General features: G+C 39.5%; 1 protein-coding gene across 3 annotated transcripts in view; it reads left to right on the top strand.

Annotated features, from left to right (window-relative positions):
• The window catches only part of Eb1 (microtubule-associated protein RP/EB family member 1), a 175,766-nt gene that overhangs the window by 106,074 nt on the left and 45,208 nt on the right, over positions 1–24,484 (top strand). The window lies entirely within an intron of this gene.

Genomic DNA, 24,484 nt, shown 5'->3' with positions numbered 1-24,484 from the left:
GCTGCTTATGGTGAGAGGTGGAATTATCCGGGAGATCGTGGGTTCAGATCCCACTGTCGGCAGCCCTGAAGATGGTTTTCCGTGGTTTCCCATTTTCACACCAGGCAAATGCTGGGGCTGTACCTTAATTAAGGCCACGGCCGCTTCCAACTCCTAGGCCTTTCCTATCCCATCGTCGCCATAAGACCTATCTGTGTCAGTGCGACGTAAAGACCGTAAAAAAAAAAAAGAGGTGGAATTCCCAGTCCAAGATAGAATCGAATGGAACCTATTGATGAAAAAAGAACTATGTTAACGCAAAGTTCTCGAGAGAAAAAGAAGAGTGAGAATAATAGTGAAGTAGAGCACTCACCTTGCATGGCGATGTGATGGACTTGGCCGGTAATGTGCGACTAATGTGAGTGAGAGTTGGAAATGACAAGGAAGGAAGCAAGGTAAGTGGAGGGGTTGTGGTGGGTGAAGCGGGCCATGTGAGATGGAGAGAGGAAGGGAAAGAATGGCGACTGACTTAAGGTGGGGCTGAAGGGTGTGGGAGTGGTAGTAATTGTTTTGGCGCAGTACCCTTAATTAAATTTAAGAACGATTTTTGGTCAGCTAAATTATCATTTCTGAGAAAAGAAATGAATAGATCAAATGAAATGTTGGATTTTTCCGTGATTTCGTTAAGGTTGTAATTGGCATTAAAATACTGATCTAGGTGTATTTAGTAATTTTCCATTATATTGAGTAAAGGACCCTTGTTTACTATTGCATGAATGTCCATGTCCTGTTCAATATTTGTGAAATTGTAATTATAATCAAGCATATGCTGGCCGATAGCTGAAAATTTGTTGTATCTTGGTATGCTCGTGATATATTAAGATTTCTCCTGGTCCGCCCTACATAGGAAATATTCTTACAGGTGTTAAATTTGAGCCTGTAAACACCTAGTTTATAAAAACTACTGACCTTACTGGTATGTGACGTATAAGATGTGCTTGTTATTATTGCTGGTTTTAAAGGCTAATTTAACTCCTTGCTTCTTAAAAATATTTGTAATTTTGTGAATTTCATTGTGAGTGGAGGTAGAGGAAGATGCATACTTTGGTACTTCTTTTTTAAGGGTTGTTTTAGGGCAACGTTTATGTTTATTAATTGTGCTTTCTATGAAAAGGCTGTCAAAGCCGTTGAATTTTGCTATACTGCAGATTATGTTCATTTCGTTTGATAGATCCTTCTTGGAATGGGTACATTGAAAGTACGGTGGACTAGGCTGTTACAAGTCGCTCTTTTATGGGACTGGGGGTTCATTGAGTCTTCACGTATAGTAGAGGCAGATTGGGTGGGTTTCCTGAATATTTTATACATTAAAGAATCTGAGTGTCTTGTGATAGTTAAATCTAAGAAATTTATTTTTTGATCTATTTCTGATTCTAACGTGAATTTAAAATGAGAATCGGTACTATTGAGCCGAAAAAGGGTGGTGGGGGCATCAATTGATTTTTCATCGATGATTGCGAAGACATAGTCAACAGATCTGGCTCAGAAGTGAATGTAGTCAAATTTGTCAATTTTGTTGTGTTAAAAAAAAAATAGATATATATTTCTGCTAAAATACCTGAGGCCAGCGATCCCATTGCCAAACCATCCTGTTTATAAATAATGTCATTGAACATGAAAAAATTATGTACAACTAATTTCAGTAAATTAATGAAATATTGAATCTCTAATTTACTTAAGTGCCTATTTTTGTTTAACCCTGTACTCGAAAGACCTCTCTAAATAACACTTAGAGTAAGACCGGTCTCGGAGACCAGCCTTATTTAACTACTGACACCACGTAAAATCCAGGTATGTTTAGTTGATGAATATATATTATAAACCATAAAAAGCTCATTTTACAATCAATTGGTACACTCTAAGGATATTAACAGGCAGAGAAAATGGTCACAATTACAAACTTCAAGCTCAAGATTACTGGAAAAGTGCAGTGTTATTTTACAAATTATTTTAAAGGTGATGATATCCTTTCACTCCAACACAATTAGCACTGTAACTGACAAGTTACCTAGATCTTATGAACAAGATTGGCAGATTTTGAAAGAACATTCCAAACACATTGCTTTTGCACATCTAATGCATTTGTATGCCGTTTTCCTCTTCTTCTGGTATGGACGCGTGCTGCAAGTCTTTCTCTTCTCAAGTCTGTCAGTAATAGTGCCTTCTGGAATGGGCAGATCATCTTCGAGGTGAAAGACTTCTCGAATACTGTTCCTCAATTTAAGTGGGAAGTTTGGTATGGAAACTCGTTCGGCAAGATGAGGTTTCACCATTTCCATCCCAAGTTCATGAACAAAGTCAAACCTTTTCACACTTTTGTTCCCTGAATTAGCACAAGTATAGAATATAGCCATTGACCATAGCTATATTGAACAAAGAAAAGAATACTGCCATGGTCCATCGCCGGGTTCTTCTTTTAGATGAATAATTTGCGCACTTCATGTCAAGTGTATCCACACCAGATTTAGTTGCATTGTAGTAACTGTTGATTTCTGGCATTCCATTTTCATCTTTACATCTGCTGTGATGCATTGATGAAATAAAGATTACAGCTCAGTTCTTCTTTGGAACAATAGACAACAGTGTCAAGTCCTTAGTAAATCCATACATAGCAGAATTAACCTTTCTTAAAGGTGATGGCTGGAATTCCTTACGAATCTCTCTTGTTTTTCCTCACAGTTCCCACCTATGATAGTCCCTGATTTTTTAAAACGTTTGCCATTTCCACACATGAAAACCAATTGTCTCCTGTTATATTGCGATTGCTTTTCTGCACAACCTTTGTAACTCTCAAGGCGGACTGCGTTGGCTTTCCTAATTTACGTTCTTCACATGTAAGACCTATCCCATCAGAATCTTTACCTGTATAAATATAGGCATTATACAGGTACGAACACTTAGCATCTGTTAAGCACACTAGATTTATTCCATATTTTCCTGGTTTCTTTGGCATGTATACTTCAAATGGTATAAGCATCTCATCGACACAAACGTTTTCTCCCAGGATGAACAACTTTTGACCGTTGCCCAAAAGTTTCTCGAAGAATGTGGAGATTGGAGCCGCGCGATCTGTCTTCCTCCTGCTTTCTGTCTCTAGAGTCGTCGAAACGCAGAGTGAGTAGAAGGATCTCGAATCTCTTCACTGACGAACACCGAAAAATTGGACGTCCTGATGGTCCAGTAGAAAACAGAGTGCATATTCTCACAGCCTGACTTGAAAATTGAAGATAATGCCAGTAATCCAAGAAGAGCTTTAATTTCAACAGAATTGGTGTCCCTGTAATTAGAAAGATTTGATGGATTTCGAATTTTACCCCGTGCGTTTCATAGTTTTTGGTTTGTCTATAGAACAATTTCATTTATCATATAACCTCGGTGTCTGAATCAGATGTTACACTCTCACCTGTATTGCTGATGATGAAATCTGGATCTTGGTCAGAATCATCAATTTCCGAATCTTCCACCTCATCGTTATCGTCTTCCAACCATTCTCCCAATTTTGCGCGAAAATCAACATCAATTGGCCTCGTTGCCATTGCAATACGACGAAGACATTTTCCATGTCTGTGGAATATAATAAGTACAATTACCTAAGAGAAATCTCCCTCAAATAGAACTTACATCTATGTTGTATTTGATAAATACTACGTTATACGACATACCGGTCTGTAAGACTGACAAGTTTAGCACGGAACAATGACACACTTGACAAATAACCCCGATAACAATGCACTAAACAGTTTTGAGACAACAAACACGCTGTAGCTTATTAGATGAAAGGTCAAAGAACACATAGCTCGAAGGACAATGTAAAACATTTACCATTGTTGCCAATATCATAGAAATAAAATTATCTAGCCTCCTGACACACCGATCTTTCGGGTTGAGGGTTAAATGGCTTTCAATTATAGGAATTAGCTTTGATACTTGCATGCTGGGGTACACATTTACGATATCGAAAGAATGAAAAGAATGATCGGGTTGTAGATTAAACTTACTTAATTTATCTATTAGCTCATATGTAATTTTGATGGAATTATTAGGTAAAACTTAATAGTGTTTTAATTTTTGGTTGAATTGTGATGTTTTATACAATGGACTTGGTCTATAACTAATGATTGGGTGAATGCGAACGCTGGCCTTATGTATTTCGATCTATCTCGATTTTCTTGAACACAACAAAATTGACAGTAAATTTGACAACATTCACTTCTAGGCCAGATATGTTTGTCTTCACAATCATTGATGAAAAATCAATTGACTACCCTCCTTGGGCTCAGTAGTATCGATTCTCGTACTAAATTTACATTAGAATCAGAAATAGGCCAAAAAATAAATTTCTTCGATTTAACTATCACAAGACACGCAGATTTTTTTAACTCCTAAAATATATAGGAAACCCACCCAATCTGCCTCTACTATACGTCAAGACTCAATGTACCCCCAATCCCATAAATGAGAGACTTGTAACAGCCTAGTCTACCGTGCTTTCAGTGTACCCATGTCCAAGAAGAATCTATCAAACTGAACATAATCCGCAGTATAGCAAAATTCAACGGCTTTGACAGCCTTTTCATAAAAAGTATAATTAATAAACATAAACATCACTGTAAAGCAACACTTATAAAAGAAGTACCAAAATATGCATTTGTTTCTACCTTTACAAAATTACAGATATTTTTAAGAAGCAAGGAGTTAATTTAGCCTTTAAAACCACTAATTATAACAACTAGCACATCTTATACGATACGTCACATATCAACAAGGTCAGTAGTTTTTCAAAATCGGGCATTTACAGGCTCAAATGTAACACCTGTAAGAATATTTCGTATGTAGGGCAGACAAATTTCAATATAAGATGTCAAGAGCATACCAATGCAACAAGATACAACAAATTTTCAGCTATCGGCCAGCATATGGTTGATTATAATTACAATTTCACGAACATTGAACAGGACATGCACATTCATGCAATAGTAAACAAGGGTCCTTTATTCAATATAATGGAAAATTACTACATACACTTATCAGTATTTTAATGCCAGTTACAACCTTAATGAAATCACAGAGAAATCCAACATTTTATTTGATCTATTCAGTTCTTTTCTCAGAAATAATAATTTAGCTGACCAAAAATCGTTCTTAAAATTAAGTGTACTGCGCCAAAACAATTACTACCACTCCCACATCCTTCAGTTCCGCCTTAAGTCAGTTGTCATTCCTTTCCTTCCTCTCCTCTCTCCTTTATCCCACACGGCCCGCTTCACCAGGTAGCTCCTCCCATCACACCCCGTCCACTTACCATGCTTTCTTCCTTGTCATTTCCAACTCTCACTCACACTAGTTGCAATTACCGGCCAAGTCCATCACTTTGCAGGACACTATCCTCATTTTTCCATATTGAAAGTCATTTAAAAGTAGAATAATAAAAACTTTGATTTCCACCTATTCAATACTTTAAAAGCAATTATAAAATTAGGATCTTATGCTTATTCTATTGCTAAATTATTAAAAACATAGGACATGTTTCGTTCAATTATTGAACATCTTCAGCTATACACATTTTTAACAATGTTAAAATCACACCCAAACTCAACTGTTTTGAGAGTGCACTAAGATTTTATATTCATAAGGTACAAAGTGTGGTAAAGTTCACGCCAATGGTAGCAAAAAGATTTTAATGTGTATCCAACAAATAATTTTAGGATATTCAGCAACTTCAACAGATTATAAATGTATTTATATCTGACTAACTTGTGACATTGTATTTCAAATTTAGAACAAAGTTTTTAAAGTTTCGAACACTACAAACAGTGATATTGTTTTAATAAGACGACGTAATAGATAATGTTTTATATTCAAAATAATTTTAATAGTTATTATGATTAAGTCTGTTAGCAGTTAAACAATAAGTTGCAAATTATTAGAATAATGTTACCGATTTTAACCTTGTTAAAAATGTGTATAGCTGAAGATGTTCAATAATTGAACGAAACATGTCATGTGTTTTTAATAATTTTGCAATAAAATAAGGGTGTGATCCTAATTTTATAATTGCTTTCAAAGTATTGAATAGGTGGAAATCAATGTTTTTATTATTCTACTTCAAATCCATCACATCGCCATGCAAGGCGAGTGCTCTACTTCAGTATTATTCTCACTCTATTTTCTTTTTCTCTCGAGAAGTTGCATTAACATAGTTCTTCTTTCAGCATCAGGTTCCATTCGATTCCATCTTGGACTGAGAATTCCACCTCTCACCATAAGCAGCATTATTCAAGTAGTAGTTCATATACGGTCTACATATATTTTACCTGAACTCTTAAACTGAGTAATATTGGATTCTAAGCAAGTTAAGCATACCCTCTGTACCAGTGATGTACAAAATTAAAACTTTTAATCATTGATAAGAATGTGCAATTAAGTCATAGAACTCACTAGAAACAGTGTGGACATCATAATCAGAATGCTATGAAAATTTCTTGTGCTTTTATATTTGCAAAGGTGCCAACTATTACGGATTTCACCTCACGATTACGGAATTATGGTCAAAAGGGAAATTATTACGGAAAAGCTGACATCAGGAAAAAATAATTTTCTACGGAAACAAGAAAAGGAAAAAGGCTCGAAAGGATTGAACATTTCCCCTAAATTATCCTTGTTTCAGTGCTTGTGAGTTGGCAACGATACTTACTCGATCGTGACTTCCTTTTGCTACTCATAAGCGTTGTAAAATTAACTTTGAATGAAGGGGCTCAGGCGCTGCTGTTCTGCACTAAATCCTCCAGTAATGTTGTATTTGCTGTGTTAATTGTACCTAACAGTTGACAGAGAGTGAGAAAGAAGTGAGGCCTACATTAAGCACATCTGGCCTGGAATCGCTTATGGCATCACAGTGGGAAGGATGCTTGAAGAAAAACTACATTGAAAAGCAGTTGCTGCGTGAGAAAAAAGCTAGGATTGTTGTATTGCAGAACTAACAGGTTGTGTGCAAATGTTATTTTGTAATGTGATATACATTTGAATAGATTGCTAGAGGGAAGGACAAAAGGGGTGTCATTATCGAGAAGTTAGGTGCATGCTTTCTCGGGGGCGGAGGGCGATTACTGATAATCCACTTCAAAGGTTGGCACCTCTGTATTTGGGCATTACTCAATGTCTACGTAAAATTCTAACATCATAAAATTGATGTAATGTACAATTGATTCACAATTTTATAAGAAAGTGTAATAGCTATAGAACTCACCAGAACAACCTGGACATTGTAATCAGAATGCCATGAAATTTCTATGCTTTTATCTTTGCACAATACTTAATGTTTATGTAGTATCCTAATATCATCGTACAAATTGACAAAATGTACATTTGAATTTACAGTTTCATAGACAATATTTTGTACTTTAGACATTTTCATTGACTGTTTTCATCCAATCATCGACATCACGATCTGTTTTAATTTCATTTATGTATTCTACCACATTTTATAACGAATGTTATCACAATGTACGTATAGTTTACTCTATTCGTTTTTATTACTTCATAAGAGGGTAATGTTCCAGGACATCTGATTGAAAAGTGTAATTATTTTAGGCTGATGACCTAAATTGAGGTTGAAACTAGTACCTAGCAATGCATTATGATATAAGCTTAGGCACTGCAAATACAGTAATGTATAGTATTGAATAGGTGGAATAAAATATTTTATAACTAACTACTATATTTATGATCTCAATTCAATACGGAACCGAAAATGAAATTTCTAACCCATGATAGTAGGTCTACAGCAGGAACATGCTGACAGCTAAGACATGATTTACAGGAGATTACTGCACTTACATTGCACTCATAATTTACTATTTAATAAAAAGAGCATATAATGTTGTTTGAGATGCATTCTTCACATTTATTGTACTCTTAATTCAACCGTAAAGCAAATAACATTAATTCAACATTAATTTATTTTTGTTGCAATAAAGAGATTCCAAATAAATCTCTGTTTGAAATGTTAAGACACCTTGGACTAGGCCTACACCCCAAATTAATAAGCATGATAAAATTGTCACTAACACCAAATCAAAAGTGAAGTTTAGGGGTGAAACATCAGAGTCATTTGAAATTAACACTGGACTACGGCAGGGGGATGGGCTCTCACCACTATTATTTAATTGTGCTCTAGAAATGGTAATGAGGGAATGGTTTAAGAAATGTCCCCCAAAAATAAAGATTGGCATAAAAATCAAAACAGATTGCCTGGGTTTTGCTGACGATTTAGCATTAATATCAATGGACATAAAATGAAGCAAAAACCCAGATATCAGAACTTCAAGTCATTGCAAATAAAATTGGCCTCGAAATATCGTATGAGAAAACAGAAATTATGCCCCAAAAGCCAACACACCTAAAAGAAGTTACCATAAATGGTAATAAAATCAAAATAGTAACTCAATCTAAATATCTTGGAGAAGTAATAACACATAACATAAATGAAAAAATCTCAGTCCAAATAAGAACAAATAGATTAGCTAAAGCACAAAAATTAACATGGGATATCTACAAAAAAAGAAATGTTTATCAATAAATGCAAAAACAGGAGGTTGGCTCGTGTCGCGAAGTAGCTCTGTTGTGCAGCGTCGAGATGTTCCCAGGCGCTGAGTCCCCAGAGGACGGTCTCGATGTCGTGCCGATCCCTGCCAGCTGACGTCCCTACCAGTTGTTGTTGTTGTTGTTGTTGTTGTTGAAGTGTTAGGGCCAATTGGTGCACCCGTTGAGGATCCAGGTTGACCCATCCCGATGTGTATTCCAGTGGTCGTAGAGGACGCCATTGTAACCATTGGATGTGTGGGGTTAGAGGCCATTGAAGTGGAGGTTGGTTCTCCTGGACAGTGTCGTTCATTTGCGAGTAGTCGTCACTTTCCAATGTAGTTACTCGCTGTGCCAAGCTGCTGTGGTTCAGGGCGAGAGCGTCGAGTTTTTGCTGGATGGTCTGCAAATGCTGGAGAATGGCTAAGTCTGGTTGGCCCTGCGCCATATGAAGCGGATTCTGCGGTGATGTATCCGTCTGGCGGTCAGTCGATTTGTCGCAAGAGGAGGATTGCGACATGCTCTTACACGTCGGGAGGAGCGCGATTTTGTCTCGGGATATGCTTCTGGTGCTGCGGCATACCCTGCCGGGAGACGTGGTCCAGGCAGGGTATGCTGCAGCACCAGAAGTCGGTAGCAGAAGCAAATCCCGAGACAAAATCGCGCTCCTCCAGACACGATAAGAGCTGGTCGCAATCCTCCTCTCGCGACAATTCGACTGACCGCCAGACGGATACATCACCGCAGAGTCCGCTTCACGTTGCGCAGGGCAACCAGGTTTAGCCATTCTCCAGCATTTGCAGACCATCCAGCAAAAACTCGACGCTCTCGTCCTGAACCACAGCACCTTGGCACAGCAAGTAACTACATTGGAAACTGACGACTACTCGCAGATGAACAACACTGTCCAGGAGAACCAATCTCCACTTCAACGGCCTCTAACCCAACACGTCCAAGCGTTACAATGGCGTCCTCTACGACCACTGGAATACACATCGGGATGGGTCAACCCATTGGCACGACATCAAGACCGTCCTCTGGGGTCTCAGCGCCTGGGAACATCTCGATGCTGCGCAACAGAGCTACTTCACGACACGAGCCGACCTCCTGTATGTCGCGATCAACAAGGGTTGGCAGGCAGCGATACAGCTTGACTCTGCCACGTCAGAGATCCCCGTCCAGCACACGACTGCACCAGTGAACCTCCCCTGGCTCCTTTTATAGCCAAGCCCAGATCGCGCGTAGAGAGAGGTAGCACTGGCGCAGCCGCGAGCTGGCGAGGATGCAATGGTGACATCCAGAAACTGTGATGCTACTGTGCTTTAATTTTTTTAAATATATATAATACAAACTTAATGATGAAACCACTTAGCAAAACAATACAAGGATATAGAAAATAAACAAAGATAGAAAACAGAAAATGTTACAATCTTGTTAGAATATGTACAGGTCGGCGCCGGGGATGTCGCTTCTGATGCTGTGGCTTCTTGGTGTTGCGGCCGGAGGATGGTGGTGAAGGTGGAGACAGTCCCGTCAGCCATTTTGTCACCGGTGCAGGCGTTGGAGCCTGGGTGGACGGGTTGGTCCTGGCCTGGAGCGCTGCTTCCATCTTCCGGTGCTGGTGCTTCATTTTCCCGTGCCCTCTCATGCTCCGCGGTCCTGTCCACGGGCCCTTCCGTGGGTGACCGGGTTGGGCGCGGCTGTGGCTGAAAAGAAAATCCCTCCGGGTCCATGCGAGGGTCTCCGACGTGGCAGTGTCGAGCTGTATCGCTGCCTGCCATCCCTTGTTGATCGCGACATACAGGAGGTTGGTTCGTGTCGCGAAGTAGCTGTGTTGCGCAGCGTCGAGATGTTCCCAGGCGCCGAGACCCCAGAGGACGGTCTCGATGTCATGCCGATCCCTGCTGGCTGACGTCATTACCAGTTGTTGTTGAAGTGTTAGGGCCAATTGGTGGATCCTTTGAGGATCCGGGTTGACCCATCCTGATGTGTATTCCAGTGGTCGTAGAGGACGCCATTGTAACCCTTGGACGTGTGGGGTTAGAGGCCATTGAAATGGAGGTTGGTTCCCCTGGACAGTGTCATTCATCTGTGAGTAGTCGTCGGTTTCCAATGTAGTTACTCGCTGTGCCAAGGTGCTGTGGTTCAGGGCGAGAGCGTCAAGTTTTTGCTGGATGGTCTGCAAATGCTGGAGAATGGCTAAGTCTGGTTGGCCCTGCGCCATATGAAGGGGATTCTGCGGTGATGTATCCGTCTCGCGGTCAGTCGAATTGTCGCAAGGAGGATTGCGACGTGCTCTTATCGCGTCTGGAGGAGCTTGATTTTGTCTCAGGATATGCTTCTGCTACTGACTTCTGGTGCTGGGGCTTACCCTCCGATGCAAGACAGTCCCCCCGGGAGACGTGGTCGGAGTAGGTGGCGAGGATAGAGAGAGAGAGAGTTGTTCTCTGATCCCCGTCCAGCACTCGACTGCACCAGTTAACCTCCCCTGGCTCCTTTTATAGCCGAGCCCAGATCGCGTGTGTGCTGGGCGGGGATGAGTGAACAACTCTCTCTCTCTCTCTCTCTCTCTCTCTCTCTCCACCTACCCGGACCACGTCTCCCGGGGGGACTGTCTCGCGTCGGAGGGTATGCCGCAGCACCAGAAGTCAGTAGCAGAAGCATATCCCGAGACAATATCGCGCTCCTCCAGACGCGATAAGAGCACATCGCAATCCTCCTCGCAACAATTCGACCTACCGCGAAACGGATACATCACCGCAGAATCCGCTTCATATGGCGCAGGGCCACCAGACTTAGCCATTCTCCAGTATTTGCAGACCATCCAGCAAAAACTCGACGCTCTCGCCCTGAACCACAGCACCTTGGCACAGCGAGTAACTACATTGGAAACTGACGACTACTCGCAGATGAACGACACTGTCCAGGAGAACCAACCTCCAATTCAACGGCCTCTAACCCCACACGTCCAAGAGTTACAATGGCGTCCTCTACGACCACTGGAATACAAATCGGGATGGGTCAACCCAGATCCTCAACGGGTCCTCCAATTGGCCCTAACACTTCAACAACAACTGGTAGTTGAAGATAGGAAACTTAAAAGTGTCCACCTTTTCAATACAAATAAATGTTGTAGTTTATTTACAACATATATTTACACTTGGAACTAGTTTCGACGCTGTTTGGCGTCATCTTCAACCAAAATGTGGGAAATAGGCTAACATGTAGACATTTATATTACAAGGTGTTACATTAGTGTGATTAAATGAGAGAACATGAAGACGCGAAGTACAATGTCAATTTCAAAGTGGTCATGAAGGGCGAGTCAAAATTGTATAAACATGAGATAACATAATCACTTGAACAATAAAACATATAAACATATAAACTGTAACAAAACCATGCGGAAGTACGAGATGATTGGCATTGGAGATTCAAATTATTTCAGACACTCTTCCATTGAATGTTGCCTGCCGCGAGTGTAGTACAAAACATAGGTTATATTTCAATAAACACAATCTTCTCAAAAATGCACATAACATTATAAAATATTTGGGTTGAGGTGAAATTTGGCAGTTAGGGATTGAAATCACTTATTCAATAAGCGTCAATTCAAAACAACAGCTGTAAAGGGTGAGACAAGAATTGCACAAGCGTGAGTTTGGACTCGATAAATGCAAAAAACACATGAAACACTCGAAAATGTAGGTTCGTGATGGATTTGGCACAAAGGGTCTGCATTCAATCATTCATTGAATGGCACCGGTGCGAGTGTAGTTCGAATGTGAGTTAGGATTTAACAGCCTCATAGAATTGCACGTGACATCTGAACTTATGTTGCGAGATGAACTTGGCAGTGAAGGTTCGAATTGCAGAAATTCAGTAATGTCAATTCAAAACAGTCCATGAAAGGTGAATGCAAAAGCTATAATTCATACGAGTTAGGACTCATAAATAATATTTTCAAATACAAATAACATATTCAACTTTCCGTGGTACACGGTGAAATTGGCAGTTAAATAATTAAAATTTGTAGGATTTCTTCGTCAGGTGTCATATAAGTCAAGCGCAGCGTAAGTATGAGACAGGGCTCAACATATCCAAACTGGTAAAAATGCATATTTGAACCAGTTGTACCAGTTTGGATATGTTGAGGCCTGTCTCATACTTACGCTGCGCTTGACTTATGACACCTGACGAAGAAATCCTACAAATTTTAATTATTTAACTGCCAATTTCACCGTGTACCACGGAAAGTTGAATATGTTATTTGTATTTGAAAATATTATTTATGAGTCCTAACTCGTATGAATTATAGCTTTTGCATTCACCTTTCATGGACTGTTTTGAATTGACATTACTGAATTTCTGCAATTCGAGCCTTCACTGCCAAGTTCATCTCGCAACATAAGTTCAGATGTCACGTGCAATTCTATGAGGCTGTTAAATCCTAACTCACATTTGAACTACACTCGCACCGGTGCCATTCAATGAATGATTGAATGCAGACCCTTTGTGCCAAATCCATCACGAACCTACATTTTCGAGTGTGTTTCATGTGTTTTTTGCATTTATCGAGTCCAAACTCACGCTTGTGCAATTCTTGTCTCACCCTTTACAGCTGTTGTTTTGAATTGACGCTTATTGAATAAGTGATTTCAATCCCTAACTGCCAAATTTAACCTCAACCTAAATATTTTATAATGTTATGTGCATTTTTGAGAAGATTGTGTTTATTGAAATATAACCTATGTTTTGTACTACACTCGCGACAGGCAACATTCAATGGAAGAGTGTCTGAAATAATTTGAATCTCCAATGCCAATCATCTCGTACTTCCGCATGGTTTTGTTACAGTTTATATGTTTATATGTTTTATTGTTCAAGTGATTATGTTATCTCATGTTTATACAATTTTGACTCACCCTTCATGACCACTTTGAAATTGACATTGTACTTCGCGTCTTCATGTTCTCTCATTTAATCACACTAATGTAACACCTTGTAATATAAATGTCTACATGCTAGCCTATTTCCCACATTTTGGCTGAAGATGACGCCAAACAGCGTCGAAACTAGTTCCAAGTGTAAATATATGTTGTAAATAAACTATAACATTTATTTGTATTGAAAAGGTGGACCCTTTTAAGTTTCCTATCTTCCATTCTCAGTTCAATACGGACAAAAATGAAATTCTTAGATTTAAACAACTGGTAGTGACGTCAGCCAGCAGGGATCGGCACGACATCAAGACCGTCCTCTGGGGTCTCAGCGCCTGGGAACATCTCGACGCTGCGCAGCAGAGCTACTTCGCGACACGAGCCAACCTCCTGTATGTCGCGATCAACAAGGGATGGCAGGCAGCGATAGCTCGATGCTGCCAGTTTGGAGACCCTCGCACAGACCCCGGAGGGATTTTCTTTTCAGCCACAGCCGCGCCCAACTCCGGTCACCCTCGGAAGGGCCTGTGGACGGGGCCGCAGAGCACAAGGGGGCGCGGGAAAATGAAGCACCAGCACCGGAAGATGAAAGCCGCGCACCAGGCCAGGACCAACCCGTCCACTCTGGCTCCAACACCTGCACCGGTGACAAAATGGCTGACGGGACTGTCTCCACCTTCACCACTATCCTCCGGCTGCAACACCAAGAAGGCACAGCAGCGGAAGTGCCGTCCTTGGCTCCGACCTGTACATATTCTAATAAGATTGTAACATTTTCTGTTTTCTATCTTTGTTTATTTTCTATATGCTTGTATTGTTTTGCTAAGTGGTTTCATCATTAACTTTGTATTATATATATTTTTTAAAAATATTAAAGTACAGTGGCATCACAGTTTCCGGATGTCACCACTGCATCCTTGCCAGCTCGCGGCTGCGCCAGTGCTACTTCTCTCTACACGCAATCTGGGCTCGGCTGTAAAAGGAGCCAGGGGAGGTTCACTGGTGCAGTCGTGGGCTGGACGGGGAAAACACTACAACACAGTTATAAAACCGGAAGCTACATATGCAGCAGAAACACTTTTTCACGTGAAAGACTGACAGACTTCAGAAAATTGAAAGAAGGATTGAAAGAACCTGCATCAACAAAAAATACCAGAAATATGGACAGTGGTGGATAATACCTAACAAAGTCTTGTACAAAGAGCTAGAACCCATTACAGATACTATGTGTAATAGGAGACTGGGATTCTTTGGACATATCATGAGGATGCAGGATTCGAGACTTGTGAAACTAGTACAACACAATCTTTCTCTCAAAAAAATACCACAACAGGATGTAAATGGATCAGAGAAGTATGAGAGGATCTGAAGGAAATAGGCCTTACAACAGAAGACACCACAAATAAGATAAAATTGAGTACAAAACTCGAGAATACAAACATCTGCTTTACCCTTACATGAAACAAACCAACAACACGCATATTTTCAACCGAGTAAAGCGCACGAAGATGGGAGCGTCTGAAGAAGTACTGGGAGGACCGCAAAGCCCGAACAATCCCTTCAAAGAGACCTGAACGATGGACTGACTAAAGTGATCCTATGCGGTCATGAAGAAGAAAAAGAAGTGATGTGGCCAGAATAGAACCTTTCCAACAGTAGAATGAATGTTTCAAGAAAGGAATAATCATACTTCACTGGAACAGTAACAGAAACCAGATTTAGAATATACACAAAAATATAGCTCCTGAAATCCTGTACAGTACAACAGTAAGACTGACTGTAATAGATATGGCTATATTTTAGAGTCAAATTACCACCCGAGTCTCTCAGCAAATATGTAACATTTATGGTGTCATGAGGTTTAATTATTGGTCTGTCATTGCACGAAATCAGACACATGATTTGTAGAATTTGGAAATATGTCCATCTGTTCCTAGGATCAACCTGTCGGGTGTAACACAAAGCTAGGGTTGTTTATGGTGTATTACTACCCCCGAGGTTAGACATTCCTATCTTGTTAAAGAGGATTAGTTTCAGGGTTATCATAAGTGAGATTTGTATGATCTACGGATTCCTCAAGGAATGTTTTTGCTATTTATGAGGGTTAAGCGTTCTACAGGCCCAATGGAGTCTGAAATGCAAAGTGACCACACCTTGAGCCATCCATCACATTCACTGCGAAACTGAGTTCTAAAGGCAATATCAAGTATTTGTTCAGTTATCATAATATTAGACACTCTCCAGAACTGAACACTATGGATGTTTTTTGAAGTTGTAGCAGCTCGTTCATGAGTTTATTAAAAATTGTTCTTACACCCATGCTGACTAGTGCTGCACAAGTCTTCACATAAAATTTTGGCTGCTGATTCAGACAAGTTTTTGGCTCCTCTCTAATCATTTGAGTCTAAGGCAAATTATCTGGATCAGATTTTCCTACTTCTTTGATGGTAATAACAGCACACTTGTCAGTTCTTGCCCTTTTCTTGGGAATGAGATCTTCAGCCTTCTTCCTTTTCGCACATTTTATGGGCCCTAGAACATATAAAATATACACTGTATTACTCAAATTGTGAGCACTTCTATTTATTACATAACTATCTGATGTACTCGTGCTTCGCTACAGAATTCTACATTGTATACAGAATTCTAGGTTAGCTAGTGTACACGTTGAGAGTAAGTTTGTAATAAATTGCATAGGTCTTAACGTTACCCTAGAAACATGACAGGGAAGTCGCCAAACGTCTTTTCTCATGTGAAGACTGGGTTAGAGAATTCTCATTGTAATGGTATGCCCTCTTGCCTACAGTCACAATCAAGTTGGGAATTTTCATTATAATGGCAGACTCTCGCTCTCAACCTGCCTTTTTACATCCTCAGAAAGACTGCATTAATGGTTTTCCCAGCTGAAATGAACATAGGTCATTACGACAACGCCAGTAGGAATGTCGCGATTAAAAGCAATGTACCATATGAAATACTCTATCAAATGAGAAACCACACATTTTCTCATTTTTAACGAACAGTAGTACGCTGCCGATTTAACAATCCAAAGTTCCAGAGCTTGAATGACCAGGCCACAGACAGCCGTAAGCCGTGAACACTCTTTATTTTGGGGGGAAAGGGGAGCGAAGACTGGAGAGTCCCAGGGCAAAAACGATGCCCTTTTACTTTGTTTCCTAGGTGTACCCAATGAGTTGGGAAATCCCAATTCACTACACTGGCGGGGGAAATCCTATCTGACTTGGAGGCAAATTAATTTAATTTCATAAAAGTGAAGAGAAAGAAGCTGTTCTTAAGAAACGGCTCGTTTCAGGGATGAATTTTGAGTTATTTAGTGAATTGTGGTGGTATAATTTGGAATAAGCCAAAATTGTAATTCTGTTAATTGTGCACAATGGTCAATCCAATCAGCGCATCAGAGTAGGGATCAAATAGCTGGAATACTATGATGAACCAGCGTGTTGTATACCAGCATTATCAGAAAATGTATGAACCAGAGGAATGATATGCTAGAGAAGAGTTATCTCTCCTAATATTTCCTGCCAATAGATGTAGTGTTTACAGTGCACTGTCTCTTCTGGCATGGGCTAGAATAAATTTGTTACTTTCATTGACCTGTCCCAGTCTCCCCCTTGGCTTTGACAATATGAAAGTGACTGAGATACGAGCGATGCTAGTAATACCAATCCTTATGCGGCCATTCCCTGTTATGAATGGTGTGAAAATATCATGCATAGTGTCAGTTGGTGCATACATTTCAGTGGGCTTGGCAGATTAATATGTAATGGCAACTTCTGGCTCTGAGGAAAGCAACAGGAAATGACCTTACTCCTCATTTCCCTAGTATGTCTCTTCAGTCACACCTAGGCTATCTATGGCAGCTGTTGGTGCAGCTGTGGAGGATCAAACCACCCTTCGGGCTGAATACCTAACATACAACAACACATTCAGGCAGGCTGTTATACTCGGTATGCAGCAGTAATCCCATCTATCGGAGATGAGTGGCAGCATAAGGTACAGAGAACATCACAACAAACAATGGTCAACGTAATGTTATTGTTGATCAATTTTGTGAGCTTTTGATATTGTAGGCCTTCACACTGTTTTCTTCAGACTCTCAAATACCACTCTTATCATAGCCAGTACGGTAAAACTGCATAAAACATAAATGATCGAAAATTGTATTCTCTATAAATTCTCTCATGTAGTACTTTTCGATATGACCAGTAACATAGGTATTTACGAATTAAATTTTAAGCGCCTTCCCCTAAACTACCATTTCTTCCAGGGTGAATAAAATTGTTTATAGCTTAGACTGTAGTTTCTTATTCCCAGACTCTATATACCGATTTTCATTAAATTTTGTTTACCCATTTTATCGTGGCTCGTCGTTGATATGGACTTAGGAACAAAAATACAAATTCATAAATATCTCTGTCATGGCCGATACAGTAAAAATGGATAAGGCATAAATGATCAGAAATTTAATTCTATATAACTTTAGCTATGCAGTATTTATCGATAGGGCCACTAATAATGTAAATATTTGAGAACTAAATTTTAGGCCTTCCCCTAAACGACCATTTTGTTCAGCGTGAATAAAATGATTTATAGCCTAGACTATAGTGGCTCATTCCCTGACTTTACATATCGATTTTCATTCAATTCTCTTAAGCCGATTTCTCATAATGCATGTGCATACAGACAGAAATTACGGAAAGGTAAAAAGTGCATTTCTTTGCTACTGTGGACATGGCCGATACAGAAATACCATTCTTATTAAATTCTGAGCAATGTACAGACAAAACTCATATATATAAATAAATAAATATATATATAGATTTAACAGTGATAATACTACATACGAGCTGTTTTCAAAGTTGATTTCCCATATAGCTGATTATCTTATCTAATAATTCTGTGTCAGTCGGCCTATTCCAGTCTCTATAGGCTTACTTCAAAAACATCATGTTGCCTATTATCTTCAGAGATGAGCCTAGCATTTAGAATTTCATGTTTCTCATCCATAACCTTTTCATAGCTTACAAATTCTTCTTTCACCAGTCTGAGTACTCTCCCTTCTGTTGGATCTATCCTCTCTACAGTAAACATTCTGTTTCTGGAATGTAATTCCAGAACCATATCACTTCTTAGCAATGACTTAACTTTTATTACAATATCAGGTAAATCTATTAAATTAGTTATTTCTTTTTTTTCCTTACAGTACGTCTACAGTTTTAACAATCTTGACATCCTTACTAGACTTTCAACTCCCTGTACTCTCATCACCACTTCCTAGCTCTCCTAGTTTCCGTGAATGTACCTCCCTACAACACGTCTTAAGAAACCTGTGAATCAAGTGAAGGTCATCTGAGCACAGATCCCTATCTTCTGTCCACCCATTATGGTATACAAACCTCATTCCCAGGTTCCTGCATACCCACCTAATAGTCTCATTTAAATCCTGATCACCCTCCAAACAATTTCCAACTAATAATTATCACTGCTCCCTTAAACTCCCTCTGTGCTGTTTTTACTAGATCCTGCACATCCCTAACTATGTTGGTACTATTCCTGTTTGCCTTAAGTTGTTGGTACTAGCGTGAAAAACCACCATCTCCTTTCCCTCCTTCCCTTCATAGCTTTCCCAACATCTGCCTTAACACACTTGTGTTGGCCATGTTTAAATGTGCTATCATCCGGAAATTGCAGGATTTTAAAAGGGTTTTTAAAAATTTTTTCAGTGTGAGGGTAAGCAATGATTGTAAGAACTTTTGGAATATTTAGGAAGATAACACTTCCCTCTACACAAAATGAGTTTTAATTGTCATAATACTGTTGCAATTTTTAACTATAAATTTATGAAGATAAGTTCTACAAACAAACAAGATTCTAATGCGGTTATGGATGCCAGTTAGGTTAATGTTTTGAAATTTGACAAATATTGAGGACAAGTCTTATAAAACTTACTAATACAGTATCTAATCTAATTGGTCAATTGACACAGGTATCTTTGTTTACAAACAGTAATGTGCTTTCCCGCCGTTCATTGCTTGACGACGGGCTGGCATCAAGTAGCTGCAGTTTCTCATTTGTACATGGGGGAAAAACTCTAATTTTGAGGGAGCAGTATAAAACTATATTACTGAACCCAAGTTACACCAGTTTGAATTCAGTTAATTGTCTAAGTTACCCTGAAGCGTCAGAATAATCATGTTCACTTGATGTGTAATTGTTATCCTCATCCTCAGTTTCAGAACCAGTCTTCCATAAGAACATCCAGTATGGATTCATCGTCAAAATTTCATACACTTGAATTAGACTTGCTAAATATTCACAAGAATTATTCAAGCAAGCCTTTCGTACACATACTCTTCCTGTTCACACGCACATACTTCCCTGCTCATTTCACTGCTGAGAGTGAACAATGACACAGCCTCAGGTTATCAATTCGAGAAGTATCGCCCTTCCAATACTATTATATTGTGCTATCTTTTGGAGGAAATACACTATTCTAATTATAAGAACATATTTCATCCCTTTACATGAGAAATCTTCAGCTCAAAGGCGATATCAAAATACACATACAAAACTGACAATAGGCACACTAAAAAAAAAAAGGCCTTTTAAAACATTTTGTATAGGTGAAACTTTGGTCTCCCGTCTTGATTATACAGTTTTTATGCTGTGTCCTTACAATGGTAATGTTCAGTCATGTGGAATGATAGGTTTACATTGATAATTGGTTAATTAAACTTGAGTTAAAATCTCCCCTATAAGCTCTCAACTTGTGCTTGAGGGCTGATGACCTTGGATGTTAGGCCCTTTTAAACAGCAAGCATCATCAAGAACTGCGTGCTTGATGTTGTAATGTGAAAAGGTTTGACCTAGCCAGAAGAAAGCCTCTCAGTATTAATGTGCTGTAATGCAGATATTAGATATTCGCTGGTGTAGCTTGATGGTTCCAGGAAATTCATTGTTGAGAGGTCTGGAGAAGAAAACAAGAAAAATAGATGAAGATTGGATTATTTTATGCACGTTAAATAAAGGTAATCTTAGTGAACATTTTCAAAACTATTGATATAGAAATAGACCAGAAATCAAACTTTAATCATAATTTAAATATAATCACCAAAAATATAAACATTTTATTAGAAAAAATTGCAAAAATAGCTTCCCAGAATAATAAATATAACAAATTCACTTATGACTACACAAACTCCCTATGTGTTTCCCCTACCACAGCATTGCTCCCACCATACCACCTTCTGAGCAACTGCCCAACACACTGTCACCAGCAATGCAAGGTGAGGACGACAAACGTTCTAAAAGAACCAGCAGGGAAGTGAGTATTCAGTCTTCTTTAAATCCTGTAAGGCAGCAGTAATAATCATATCTTTCTTAAAAATGCTAAAATTTTTTCTTATTTTCTTTTCTAGATTCCTCAACAACAAATTTCTTGGAACCTTGAGGCTACAATAAGTAAAATTCTTTCAAGAATAAAATTTACTGTGTCCACCTATTCAATAAAATTATATTCTGTAGTGATTAAATCCTACACGAATTACAAACACTAATTAGGAACATGTTTTGCCCTAGTTTTGGGCATCTTCAGCCTACTAATATTCTTAAGGTCAAGAGTTTAAACCTATTAAACATTAAAACTTAAAACTAAATACAATGGTCTTGTGCTAAAAAAAAATTTACAAATTTTTCAGGCTACACCGGCGATTATCTCGCATCCGTATTACAGCACATTAATATTGAGAGGAGTTTCCCTGGGTAGGTCAGACCTTTTAACATCACATCATCGAGCACAAGTTGACAGCTTTTAGGAAAGATTTTAACTCAAGTTTAATTACCCAGTTATCAATGTAAACATATTCTACATGACTGAACATTACCGTTTTAAGGACACAGCAAGAAAATAACTGTATAATCAAGAAAGACTGCCTATTGCCATTCCTTGATGGATGCAGTACTTTTGTATCCATCTCTTGGCACAGGCCAGAGCAAAGTGTAGCTTCCACTGAAGTCCTAGTCTCATCCATGCCTGTGACAATATGGTAGCTGCTGGGGTATGGGTGGTGCTGAGTAATGACACTCGGAGCACATATAGTATCTGAGTGTTATGAAAGGTGTTGCTCATAGGGTCAGTCGTGCTGCAGTGGCACATTCTGGCCCAGTGAGGAAAGCAATGGCAAACTACCTCACTCCTCATCTTGCCTAGTACGCCTCATTTGGGCTCTGCCGTTGGTTTTTGCGGTTTCCCTATAACTGCATAGCCTTTGGTGGTGTTATTTGAGGATCCAACCAGCCTCTGGGCTGATGACCTAACAGACAGACAATCAAGAAAGAAGGCCAAAGTGTTACCCATATACAATGTTAAAAAAAATTAAATATGTACTTTTAGATTTTCTGTTTTCAATTTTGTATTTTTTTGTATATTTTTATACCTTTCCTAAGCTGAAAATGTCCCATATAAGAGGACAAAACATATTCTTATAACAGTAAACTCGTGTCCTCGCCCAGAAGTGGTGCAGCTCTTTTCAGGCACACCCCCAATGGAGGTGAGCTGAACATTCCATTTTATCCACATATCAGCCTTCCTGCCATTCTTAAATCTCTGGCAGTATCAGGAATCGAACTCGGGCCTCCAAAGATGGCGGCTAATTGTGCTAACCGTTACGGTACGGAGGTAGACATGTTCTTATATTAGAATAGAAGTCTATTTCCTCCGAGAGATAGCACAATGTATTAGTATTGAAATGTGGACTCTTCTCAGTTTCAATAATTAATTAATGTTATTTGTTTTACGTCTCACTAACTACTCTTTTAAGGTTTTCGGAGACGCCGAGGTGCCGGAATTTAGTCCCGCAGGAGTTCTTTTACGTGCCAGTAAATCTACCGACACGAGGCTGACGTATTTGAGCACCTTCAAATACCACCGGACTGAGCCAGGATCGAACCTGCCAAACTTCTCAGTTTCATTTGAGTAAATGTCAATATGGATGTTTTACATTGAACCTCATTACATGCCTCAGATTACATAGGAATGTGGCTATGTTATCAATGCCTTGAAAGAAGAGCTCTCAACTTACGCTCATAACTAGTATATTTTATGCTTGCGGAAGCATACAACAGTATTTTGGTGAAGTCACAGCTTGCTGAAACGGCAGCTGCTATTTTTAGCTACAGTGAAAACGTTCCCGTAGATTCGCAGAGCCCCGTCAGCAGCTATGAAATAACGTGCCCTTAGTTTATATGACTGGTGAACCTAATTCCTGGATAACACCCTACCATGGTTCCCTTTACTCTACACTATTCACCTATGTGCCTAACAATGGAGTCTCCTTGACTAGAGCCTCAAACCCTCCCCTCCTGATCTCTCTTATCTTCTCTGTTGGCTGCACCAGAATCAGGTTATGGAAGAGCAAGATCTCGTTATCTACTCTTGACAATATACTTTGTCTAGTATGGTTGTGCGCAGTATTGTACAGTTGCATGAAAGAAAACCTTAGTATTAATAGCTTATATTATTTATTATAAGAATATATGGCCAACCCATTTAGCACACTTTAACCATGCTATCTTAGGGAATCAAATTAAGGACAAGCCAATGTTTATGTGATTGGTGGATCTAGCTTGTTAGCTATTGACAATGAGAACATGTGAATTAAAGGGAAGTGGGGGCTGCATAGTCAAGATTTTTTTGTGGTTGAAATCTCGGAATGCGAGTAACTTGGTCTACGAGTGTTTTGCAAGATGAGCAAACATTTTAAATAAAGTATAACTTGATAAGCGAGTGAGGTTCCGCAATACGAGTGTCACATTTGCCTATGTTTTCCCCTCCCCTGTTCTTTCGTTGAATGGATGAACGAGGTCTTTGGTTCTGTAGTGAAGAAATACCTTTCAAAAAATAATCTGCCGCTCAAAGACTTGCTGGTTATGGACAATGCTCCTTCTCGTGCTCCAGGCCTTGAGGTCTTGAGGACGACTTGCTGGACGAATTCAAGTTCGTTAAGGTTAAGTTGCTTCCTCCCAACACTACTCCAGCCTATGGATCAGCAAGTCATTTCGAACTCCAAGAAGCTATACACCAAAGCACTATTTCAGCAATGCTTCGAAGTAACCGAAGAAACCAACCTAACCCTCCTAGAGTTTGGGAGAAATCATTTACCAGTCGTGAACTGCCTGAAGATCATCGATAAAGCCTGGGATGGAGTCACCAAGAGAACTCTCACTTCCACTTAGGGAAAGCTATGGCCTGACTGTGTTCTTGGACACGATTTTGAGGAGATTGTTGGTGACAATGAGCCGCCGATTGTCGATGAAATTGTGTCCTTAGGGAAGACTATGGGGCTGGAGGTGAATGACATGGACATTCAAGTGCTGGTGGAAGAACATAGCCAGTAACTGACCACCAACAAACTGATGGACCTGCATCGCGAACAACAGGAGGTTATGGAGATCTCGTCCGGGGAAGAGGAGGAGGAAAAGTCAATGGAATCTCTCACTTCAACTGAGATTCGGGAGAAGTGCAAAATGTGGGAAACGGTGCAAAATTTTATAGAAAAACACCACCCAAATAAGTCTGTAGCAGTGCGAGTGATGAATCAGTTCAACGACAATGCAATGTCATATTTTCGTGAAATCCTCAAATAGGGGCAAAAGCAACAGTCATTGGACAGGTTCCTCGTTAACGTTGCACGAAAAGAAAACAATTTCAGTGAGCCAACAGATAGCAGTGATTCCGTCAGTGAAATTTGTGCTACACAGTCTCATATCATCTCTCGTCTCCCTCGCACCAACAATGATTCTATTGTAAGAAAAAGTGCACTTTAATATGTTTTAGGTTATATTTTGTTTTAGAAATGGTATGCGAATAAATATTTTTGTGTTGTGGACGAATCATCTGCATTTCA

The sequence above is a fragment of the Anabrus simplex genome, chromosome 2 (assembly GCF_040414725.1).
Source record: "Anabrus simplex isolate iqAnaSimp1 chromosome 2, ASM4041472v1, whole genome shotgun sequence".
Taxonomy (NCBI): domain Eukaryota; kingdom Metazoa; phylum Arthropoda; class Insecta; order Orthoptera; family Tettigoniidae; genus Anabrus; species Anabrus simplex.
This window is presented reverse-complemented; position numbering and strand designations above follow the sequence as displayed.